At 37.8% G+C, this 12,120-nt stretch overlaps 1 protein-coding gene across 1 annotated transcript in view; it reads right to left on the reverse strand.

Annotated features, from left to right (window-relative positions):
* The window catches only part of LOC129450493 (cadherin-22), a 182,875-nt gene that overhangs the window by 94,190 nt on the left and 76,565 nt on the right, over nucleotides 1-12,120 (reverse strand). The window lies entirely within an intron of this gene.

A 12,120-nucleotide genomic window follows, 5' to 3' on the forward strand; every position in this document is an offset into this window, starting at 1 on the left:
ACTTCAGATATATTCACACAATCTTTCCAGTAAACAAAATAATGCTCATATAATGTTATAAAATCTTATAATTATCAAACTATGAGTAGGACTGCAGTGCTTTTTTGTAAAATAATCTGAAAATAACTAGAAGAGGAAAAAGTGTGAATGTCCACACACCATTTGGTCCTCATGGAGACTCATGGGTGTGCACGCTTTAGTTAGCGCTCTAAAAATACCAACAGGCCATTAAAAAAGTAATTCAACTCATTTCCAGCTTATTAGCAGATGGTAGATGGCAAAGTTACTGGCCGTTTCACTAGGTTAGTTTATTAGTCACCTGCAGTACTTGATTTTACAGCTTGTGCAAACTACAGTAGTTATTTTACTGGAAACCGTTTGAGGTTTTTGATGTTAATGGAGTTTGACGTCTGACATTTAGAGACGCTTCAACCAGCGTCTCAGGTCAAGCAGTGACCTCATCAAAAACACAGGAGGAGAAAAAGAAATATAAACGATATAAACAACTGATCCTTAAATGTGTCCACCGCTATGAAAGAGTTTAACGATTATTAAAGGGGTCATAGTGTAAAAAACAGACTTTTCCATGATTAAGTGCTATAATCGGGTCCCCAGTGCTTCTATCAACCCAGAAAACTTGAAAAAGAACCCAGTAACTTAGTTTTGGTAAACCATTTTGATGTTTGTGTGACATATGCAATTTAGATTAGAGAGAAAGAGAAAGAAATGACACCACAACCGAGTTTCAATTTCAACAAACCACCATTATGGTGATCAGTGTTTGCTTAATTAACTCATTTGCATTTATAAGGACACACAAAAATGGCTTTTTTTTGCTTGTACCAACAAATTGGCAATTTTACCATGCTATAATAAATTATCTGTGGGGAATTTTAGCTAAAACTTCACATACACAATCTGGGGACACCAAAGACTTACAAAATCTCATAATATGACCCCTTTAAACATCTGCATTATGACAAAATAGATACCCGCATTTCGGCAGGTATATCAATCTGTCAATCAAATAAAAACATCAAACAGCTACTTTTTACATTTATTTGCTCAAACATAATATTTATCATGTCTTCAATTAGTCTGAAATCTGCAAGAGCTTCAAAGTAAAGCCAGAAACTCCCTTAAAGAAAAACGGTTTGGGTCAAGCCAAGATTAATTTGTTTTTGACATTCTCCTACAAATCTTCCTCTCATGCTTGACCAAGTATGGATAATTATAAACTATTTACATCAAATATCTTTTTCTGGGTGAATTCACTCCACTGAAGTTGCTGTTTGCCCAAAACTCCAAACTTTTGGCAGTTATCAAGCGAAAAACAAGCGAAGCCTGGCTGATTACTCTAGTTTGTTCCTTGAAAATGTCATGTGCACATACAGTTCTGTACTGTAGCAGGTTTCGCAAGCGTGGAAGCAGTGCTAGTTTGAACCCAAGTGACATCTGATACAGTCGTAATGCTCCTCTACCACCCAAAACCCTATTGGCAAATGTGACGCACTCATTCGTGACCTATTAGGTCTTGGATCGATTACAAAACACGACTGCTCCTTCTCATCAGCTGCCAGTCGGAGAACCGAGGCCGTGACAGCCGGTGACCGCGGCCGGAGACGAGAGCGATCTGTGACGAGCAATGGGCTCTGGGCCAGAGACCATACCTCAAGTCTCCTCACCTGCATGACATCCAATCATTAATGGGTGTCAGTGACTGTCTATTAACCTCCATGGACCAACACAAACAATGCACTCGCGACAAGTGTCGGAAATGGACCTTCTTTGTTAGAAGAGTTAGATGAGAAAAGATCAAAAACATGAGAAGAAAATGAAAAGAAAAGGCATTATTTGGGAAGTAAAAGCCTGAGGTTAATAAGCCAAGCTAACTGTGGGATGTTTTGATGCGTCATCCGATTATACATTTGCCAAGCGTTCACGCCCCGAGCCTGTATCAACGCATGAAAGCTCTCATCAAAGCCAAAACCACACAGCACTTCTAAAAGCTGTGGTCATTTAAATTAACTTCAAATACCAACACCTCGCCTAATGCACTATTTAAACATGTACACAATGAAAATCATCCTAGCTTCATCATTATATATGGCAACACACAACACAATGTGTACATATTTTACAAGGTGGCTAATTCGTATGAATTAGTACTATATGATTTGCTTACAGTCCTGTGACTTTGAGTTTAGTGGTTTGTTGTTGTTTTTTTGTATAATAATCATACGTACTAATTCTCATGAGAACAGGTTGCATATGCTGCACAGTATTTTTTATATGATGGCTGAAAAATAAACTTATATACACAAAAAACAATCAAGCCTTAAATCAATTCTTGGAAGTTTGATTCATTTAAATTATTCATTTGGATGATTTACTTTTATGACTAAAGGGTATTAAAGTTTGGTTTGTTTTGTCAAACCAGCTAAAAAATTACTATTGTGAAACAACCGTGGCGTTTTTTTGTGACCATGTCGCTTAATCGGTGGTCCTATGTCTTGCAGTGAAAGAGGTTCAAAGATATAGGATTGCAAAAATCCTGCATTGTATCCCGGGCTTTAAGTCAACACATGAGTCAGGTCACATATTTTCAGATTGGGCGTAATATTAAAAATAACTAATTAAATCACATAACCTGAGTTTGCTCACATTGGTTTATACAGTATATCCATCATCTGGTCATAAAAAGCCTTTGTAGCTACAGTAGCTGATGTAAAACTAAACCAAGTCACCTTGGAAGGAGAGAAAATAATAACAATTTTACAAGATAACACACTTTTTTCAGTAGCATTAATGAACTGTGCAAAATAAAACCAGGATATTGCAATTCAAATTATTGACTTGGGACCAGATTTACTAACACCTTGCTCTAGCGCAAACCATCATTCTGCTGTTAAATAATGACTGTCTGGATTAACTAAAGACGCACCGTGGATAATTAGCGCTGAAAGGTGTGGTCTAATTATTTTTGCGCCTGACTTATTGCATATGCATTTCTAGGAGTTTCCCTTACAGACGCAAAATTTTTGGGAGGAGATTATTTAAATGATTCACGCGACGAGATTTACTAATGTTTGCATGTGTGTTATTGCGCAGATATTTTACGCGAAAAAAGCATGTCTTAAATCATTTTGCGCTTGAAATGGCTGCAATTATTGCAAAAAAAGAGGCATTGCAGAGACCAGAGAATGCGTGATACAATGCAGATGATAGTTTTAACATGTATGAGTTTATTTGGAATGCCAGAGGAACATTATTCAAAAATATTGTTTTTAGTTGCTGGAGGAAATGAAAGAGGAGTCACACAATACCAGGTGTTTCAAAACTTATTGTAAACCTTCACTTTTAGTGTCTACAAAGGCTTCGTTAGCTGTGATGTCTGTGGTGCTGAACTCAAGCTCATCAGGTGTTAGTAGATCACCTGCACCTCATCAGCTCTGCTTATTTGCGAGCCTGAACTAATTTGCGCTGCTCTTAGTAGATTGCGTTGGTCATTACGGAAATAATGTTGCACCTGTGTTATTTAATTTGCACCTTTTTAGTAAATAACCCACAGATATTACCACTCCCACCCTCGCTTTTTTGGAATTTCACTCACACGCTAATTTTCCCTGTTTAGTAAATCTGGCCCTGGATCTCTAAACAACATCAAAAGTCATTTTTCACAAAATACTAAATCAAAGGTGGCAAGCATTCATAAATAAACCATAGCACAAACACAGCGCCCCATTGGTAATCATTGGGTATTAGTGTTGATACAAGTTAATCGCACATAAAGCCAAATACAGAGGGAAGTGAGATCAGTTAGCCAACACTAACAAACACCTGGACAGAGCTCAATACCTCCAGTGTCGTCTAACTCCTGCATTTGGCAGCGACTCTGAGCTCTAGAGAGCAGCTATTATGCTCTGGAATGGACATCCGGTTAAAAGCGACCCTGTCCAAGACATGCTGTTTCTTTGGCAGGGAGGACTGAAGCGTGTTCGAGCGGTCGAGGGAAGTGGACTAGATTGGCAGCCGTGACGGCTGTAAAGAGTAAATGTTGCCGTACTGTACGCCGCCTCTCATTAGGGCTTGCATTCGCTTACAGCGGTTAATGAGAGGAGACGTATATTGTCAGAGCTTTAGAAAAGAAGCTTGGCTAACTATGGTAATTGCGGTTTTCGGCCTCCCCCTCATCCACTCCATTTGCCTGCTGCTCTTTGTGGCTTTTACAGACTGAAAAACAGCAAACACATCACCTGCCCCATCTTCTATTCACTTCAGACCCGTCCGTTCTCTTCTCATGTCCCCTATTATTTTCTCTCCATCTATCTCTCTCTCTGCAGGCTTTTTCGTCCTGCTGCACAATTATACAGTCACTCGTCTCAGCTCGGGAGCCGACCGGTGTGCAGAGACGAGGAGACGGACACCTCTGGCAAAGGCATTCAGATGGACAGAGGAGGTTAACAGCCAGCTGACAGCTGTCCACGGCCTCCTCAGGGTCCTCACCGGGGGCCGAGGCCAATGTGTCGGTGCAGACCGGAGGGTCAACGGTTTACCCCTGCTGCTCGATGCAGCAAAAACAGGTGGACAAAACTTTTTTACTCTATAACAATCCTTCAAAAGTAGACATAACCAAAGAGGCAAGACAGAAAGCATAATTCACACTATAACAGCCTAGCAAAATATGCTGAAATATCTCAATACTATCCTTTGTGTGCCGCCTTAAAAATACACACAATACTTTATGATCATCTAACAACTCAGGTATGTAAAGATTTAAAACATACACTACATGCATTAAATATAACACATACTGTGGGTCTATATGGTATACACTAAAAAAGCACAACTACAGCACCACTTATGCTTCTACATAGCACCATTTGACAAAGGTGACGTATAGCACCATTAAAGATATATAGATGCCCTATTAAAAAGTGTTCATTCAATGGACACTTTACTGTCCCGTCAGCCCCCGGCAGAGGAGTTATCCAACAAAGAAGAAGATGGTGGGCGTTGTTTTTATTCAAAAATGTCCAAAAGCGGTATTGCAGCTCTATTTAAATGCAAATACATATATTAAACAGCTGTCCCTTGTGGTTAAATTGTGCTAATTTAATGTCATTTCAGTTAATGACTAACTTCTTGTTATCCAAATTCATTCATACTACACTATATAGTACCTACTATACTGTTTTAACTGTCGATGAGTAGATACTTCATCTAATTTAATACCTACTGACTTCAGAATGCGATTTTAGACGCAGCCATACACAACAAGCTGCTACTTCTTTGTCATTTGTGGATTTATGGCCAAGTTGCTTCTTCTTTGGCTGTTGCACTGCTACTGTATGCGTGGATACTGCCTACTAGCGGTCTGCATGTGTAATTGCATTTCAACGCAGACACAGAAGTATATGAAAATATATGCAGCCTATGGTGTCGAGGCTATAATAAGTCCTTAATGTGGGACACCTAAGGTCTAGTCTAGGTCTTTTCAGTGCTAAATTATTGCTTAAACAACATTATTTTGTGTATTTGGTATAATATAATGTGTTCACTCTCTTCCTGAAATGCACGGATTGAAAAAGCTCTGTGTCCCTGATTGGCCAGCTAATCTATACGCCTGAATACCTCTGACGTTAGCAGGAAATGTGGCACTCCTTACCATGTTTAAAAGATTCGCTCACAATGCAATGCAAACAGGAGTTAAATTACAGGCTGTGAGTCCAAGCGGGAGGAATTATGATAATGTCGGTCTTGTCTACATCACCAATTCCAGGAAGTGAACTGTTGCCTACAATCTGTGTGTTTGTTGTAGTCCAAGAAAAGAGATTTACGTTGGAGACGATAACTTGCGTCATCGTTTACTTTGGGGTTTGTACCATTTGCATATCGTTAACGTGAACTAATACACACTTACACACCAAAGGAAATGTAAAATCATAAATCGACCAATTGGTGCTCTTTAAATAATATCATCTTTTTTTTTTCAATATCACCATTAAAAAAATTCTGACCAGTTTGAACTCCATTCCCCTTGAAATTCACTCCCTGGACTCCGTCCCCCTGCGTTCCCCAAATTCCTGCCTTGTATAAAACACTGTACAATCATGCAAAAAATAACTAATACAATATGTTTCCAAAAGCACAGTACATGAAATGATTTGATTATACAAAAATTTTAATTTAAATTAATCAAAAACTTTTTACACAAAATCTCAGTGGAGATCTGTAGCTATAAAGTTTTAATTATCCATCAGTCTAACCAAAGATCTTCACCAACAGATCAAAGCATCAAGGCTGGCGACAGGCATTACATCTCACTCATCCATCTGACTGGGTGTCTTTCCATACATATCAGCAATCTTAACACGAGTGCACAGATGAGAACAATGCAATTTAATCTGGTGTGAAACACACGCAGCCACTTTATACACAATATATAAGAGCTCATAAGAGAGACGGGAGATGAGGCGTGTGATCTGCACTGATGGATTTGAATACTGACAGAGGATAATACTGCAATTCTTCTGTGGACAGGTTAAAATCCTATCCAGTCATTTTGATTGGGTTTAAAAGCGACTTCTCAAATCAGTGCACAAAAAACCTTCAACAAACATCTCAACTGGCATTGGATGCGACTTTGTTTTGTTGTATTGTGTCCCAAAACCATCCTAATGAAAATTCATTCCCGTTGCTACATAAGAAAATCTAACGTATTCACCGAAAAGACCTTTTGTAGCTGAAAAATAAGCCAGTAAAAGCCTATTGTGTTGATCTGTAACAGCGGTAAATCTGAGCTATTCAAAATTCACAGGCTGCATTGTCCGTAAACAATCCAATCAGGAGTTTCTGTCAACACGGCGGCGACGCAGACTGCAAAACCTTTGCAAGAACACACCTTATTTTAATATTTCATCATCAATCTCCATGCGTCAATCTTTTGTAAAAGAGGACCTGACTCCGCATCCCTGTCTCCTGCAGCCCTTTCCCACAATGCAGTTTATTTTCTGGATGTCAGGCACACAGCTGGAACATCTCCTTAATGCAGACCCATATATCCCTGCTGAGGGAAGCAGTCAGCCGTAAGATCCCCATTAGTCCGGGCCACGGTCACCGAGGGCCGAGCCTCTGTTCACCTTTAGCTGATCAACTCGCTGCTTCTGGAGCCAGTAGAGAGAAAACAACCTCAACCTAGAGACCTGAGAAGAGACAAAATCGCCTGACTTAAATTAAAGGCCATGGCACGCAGGTCAACTTGTTTCTAGGAAAGTAAGTCACAAATGCCTTGAAAAAGACACAAATCCACTCTGGTGTGACCGCTAGGGCATGTGTGCTTGAGGACTAATGTGGACAGACTGTATACCAGCTGAAGAAAAGGTAAATATAGTAAATCCAATGCAGGTGAGGACATCATTGGTTAAAGGGATTCACTTCCATAGTACTCTTTTTTCCTACTATGGAAGTGAATGGGGCTCATGATTGGTTTGGTTACAAACGTTCCTCAAAATATCTTTATTCGTTATCATCAGAATAAAGAAATGTATACAGATTTGTAACGACATGAGAGTCAGAAAATAATGACAGGGGGTGAACTATCCTTTAAAGGCAGGTTGAATGATATCTGAAAGCCAATGTTGACACCCCATACGTACCCAACCTGGGCAACAATGTCATAAATGAGTGAAAACAATGAGCATCACTACTAGGGTTGTGCCGATAGACAATAGTATCGCTCCCTGACACAATCAAGTGACTTCTGCCCTGTTCCCCAATACTATTTTGTATCTGCGATCTCACAGGCTGATGATAGGATGATTTTAAAATGGGGCATATCGACCAACACTAATTACTACGGTAATCCAAGTCGAATGTGTTATGATCAGTGTTGGGAGTAACACATTACAAGTAACGTGCATTTTGTAATAATATTACTTTTCTGAAGTAAAGAGTAATGCAATGCATTACTTTATACATTTACACATTAATATTTGAGATACTTTTTAAAAAAAGTAATGCCAGTTACTTTTCGGTTTAACTAATTTGATTTAAAAACAACACAACGTACTTAATTAAAGTAACAGAAGCATTACTTTCCATGAAAAGTAACTAAGTAATGCAATTAGTTACTTTTCTGGGAAGTAACTTAATATTGTAATGCATTACTTATAAAAGTAACTTTCCCCAACACTGGTTATGATAGTACTGCATATTTTAACACGTGAATGGTTTTGCTCCGTTTCACACGAAAGGCAATGTTAATTGCCCGGCACAAGAAAGCAGAGGGTCTGCTCTTTCATTTGGTATATTGTATGTTTATTAAAGAAGAACATTTTCTGGAAGGCATTAAACTTTTGTGAAAATCATGCAAAACGCTGGCTGGCAACTTTTTTTTTAAATGCTGGCGGCGAAAGGGTTAAAAAAAGTAATGCCAGTTACTTTTCGGTTAAACTAATTTGATTTAAAAACAACACAACATACTTAATTAAACAGAGCGTAGTCGCACAGAGTTACGCACTACATGCATGCGCGCCTGAGCGGGAACAGTTTTGAGTCCGAAGCAGAGATGGCACACCAGAGCTTAATATTTTTGCAATGAAAATGTGAAATTTCTGAATTCAAAACTTCTCAGTCATAAAAACATGTGCAAGGTCTGAACGAGATCAAGCCTCAGCCAAGTAAGAAAAAGTAATGCGAAAGTAACTTAAAAGTAACAGAAGCAATACATTCCATGAAAAGTAACTAAGTGACGCAATTAGTTAGTTTTCTGGGGGAAGTAACTTAATATTGAAATGCATTACTTTTAAAACTAACTTTTCCCAACACTGGTTATGATAGTACTGCATATTTTAAGATGTGAATGGTTTTGCTCCGTTTCACCCTGAAGGCGATGTTAAATGCCCGGCACAAGAGTAAGAGTAAGAGTAACCTTGTACTGACATATTTGAACATATATTAGTGTTATTGTTTTGTCTCACCAGATGCACACCAGTATTGTTTTTTTTTTTGTTGTAAAAACTACTTAAATGTCCTAATATAGCTAAAACCTAATCCTGGATTACTCTAAACCCTGTCTGGGAAACCGCTCCAATGACACATTTTGATGGGAGATTACCAAGGCAAGCCGCATATAAATTATGTTCAACTAGACCAAAAATCTGCGTTCGAATTATGTCAAAGATTATGGGTGTGCCCTAGCTAAACCCCCCTCACCAATTTCATTATAGGGTTGGCGTGATTTTGCAAAGTAAGATGTGATCCTGGAGAAAAATGTTTTGTTGGACCTGGATCAACGTTTAAAACCCAAAATTACCCATAACTCAAACCCTAACCATGTTTTAAGACTCAAATTAGTGAAATAATAGTTTTAAATAGATTCTTTTAAGACCCTAACCCTAAATATTACTAAAGATAATCATTTAAGATTCTTACCATCAACGCAGAGAAATATTTTTGATTATTTTATTGCAAAATTGGGACAAATAATGGACAGTATTACTTGTGGCAGTGCAGCATGAAAATTTTAAGTTCATGTAGTATTTTAACTTTATTAAAAACAAGGGGACCCCCTAATTTATATACTTGTGCTTTATAGGGGGTCCGGGACCACCCCAGCCCCCCCTTTATTCGAACACTGCCAAAATTATATTGACAATTTTTTTTTATTTCCTAAAACACTTCTGAGCAATCTTCAGTCTTTTATAGATGCTACACGACGACCCTGTCTAAACGCCGCTCTGTTCACCTCACATCATTACATGAATGGCCAAGCAGCCTGATACAGTGAGTTATAATGAGTCTTCCCATCAAACATTTTTCAGGTGCTAAAAACATTTCGACAGACCCAACCCATTTCTCACACAGCTCCTTGAAACTCCAGGGATAGACGGAGATAAGCAGCAATGTCTGAAACCCAACAACATCCCTGCAGGAAGGAGAAAAATTCTGATATTATATTATCTAAGAGAAGCCATTAAAGCACCTTCATCTCATGAAAGCACTTGGGGCCGAGCAGCAGAAGATACAGCGAGTCCTGTATATCAGCCTATTCTGACGTTAAGCATTGGAGAGAAATGGAAAGCATCATGCAGATTGCAGACTTTAGCGTTCACGTCTCCAGGGCGTCGTGCTGAAATTGGGAAAAATACAGTATATGCGAAGTGAGTCGAGGCACGCCAGACATCTGGCCTGTTGTGTGTTTGTCATTTTATGACCTTTTCAGGTGATGATTAATGTAAAACAAGAGATGTGAATACAGTGGTCACACTGAACACAAAATATGTGCCGTATTACAACCGAAATGTTTAAAAAGCATGATTATACTGAAGCACCACACATGAACTCTTAGTACTGTAATGCAGTTTGATTGTCAATACACAAAGTATTTATAGATCATTATAATATTTGTTGATCCTAATGTTTCAAGTCACCAATCTGATGGTAATACTTTATATTATAGTGATTATATAATACAAATATTGTACCAAAGTACATGTTTATACAGTAATATAATGCAGTTAATAGCTGCATTTCCATTAAAGATCTGCGCAAAACTTTAGCGTTATTTTCTAAATGTCAACAAAATACTATTTGTGAAATGACAGCTTTCCATTAACCAAATTAAGTGTGATGAAAACACAGCTATTAAAGTATTGTTTTACAGTAATGAATCATCATTTAAACAAATGAAAGATACAAATATTTTGAACTTCACAGGAGGCAAATGATTAATATTCTCACAACGCACACAAAATCTTAATGGTCCCAAAAATAGGCTTAATTTTTTTCATTTTCTGATTCTGAGATAAAAGCTTTCTTTTGTCATTTTTCTGATGTCTGTCTAGCTGACCTCTGAACAGGTGAATATTTGCTCTCTCGCTTTAAGGTTTGGATAAATGGTGCTTCTTTGAGATCTGGCACTGACTGACATCTCCATTACTCTCGTCGTCATTACAATATTGGCTAATAAATCTGTTCAGAGGTTTTTCTTCGCCCAAGGCAGGAAACACGTAGCCCTTCGACTGAAGAAAATGAATAAATATGTAACAAGGACAAGGAACATGTTGAATTGTCATTCACTCCTACACAAGAGCTCAATGAAATTACTTCATTTTTATGATGAATCTATAAAGAATTTTGTAATAGGCATCTCACCCCTAAATCAGTAAAATTAAACATATTTCCATTACAAATAGTAAGTCTTTAACATTGACAGAACTTTTATAATATAACTCCATCTGCCCACAGTATCTTACTGTAATATCAAAATATATATATATAATTCTCATAATCATTACTTTAATGTAGTATTTGTTGTGCTGAATCTCATTTATGGTCTCAATAAAACCGTCTTTTATCTTTGGGGTGAAATATTTCTCTGTGAGATACAAGACAAGCCACATTCATTCACTGATTCATACAGTAGTCGAATAAATGCTCATATGTCGAAAGTGTAAATCTGTCTATCTGAACACACTGTCTAGAGTAAATGCATAATATAAAGTTGATAGTTTGGATAGCATGATTGTAAAACATGATATTTATGTGCGCCTCTAGATACACAATGTATTTGTCTAAATAACACACACAGTGCTTTATTATCCTTGCTGGCTTTCTCTGCGGGTTACGACAGCGCAAACAATCTCATAAATTAACAGCAGAGCTGAGAAATATCTTTACAGCAAATTTATGAGCAAAAACAGCCATCTAAACCCAACGCGACAAATAGACAATATGATGTGAATACAAGCATAGTCTGTAATGCTATAAAATAATAACTCTGTCTTGAATACACAATGAGCTTTATTACTGTACGTTTTATTTTACCTACACTCTTAAACATAAAAGTGCATCAGGTTTCACACAGCGATGCCATAAAATAACCACTTCTGGGACCTTAAAGAACCCATCAGTCAAATGTAAATTTGGGTTTTGTACTTTAATCTTCATATCAGGAATAATTGATGATAAGCCTTGGAATTATTCAAAAATAATGCACACCCAAGGTGTAAAACAACGCGTTTATACCACGGTTAACACGAACATTTACCACAGGTTGTTTCAGTCCATGGTTGGGTAAAATATGGACAAGCATAACCTTTGGGTTAAATTAACCTA

Source organism: Misgurnus anguillicaudatus, chromosome 8 (assembly GCF_027580225.2).
Source record: "Misgurnus anguillicaudatus chromosome 8, ASM2758022v2, whole genome shotgun sequence".
NCBI classification, from domain to species: domain Eukaryota; kingdom Metazoa; phylum Chordata; class Actinopteri; order Cypriniformes; family Cobitidae; genus Misgurnus; species Misgurnus anguillicaudatus.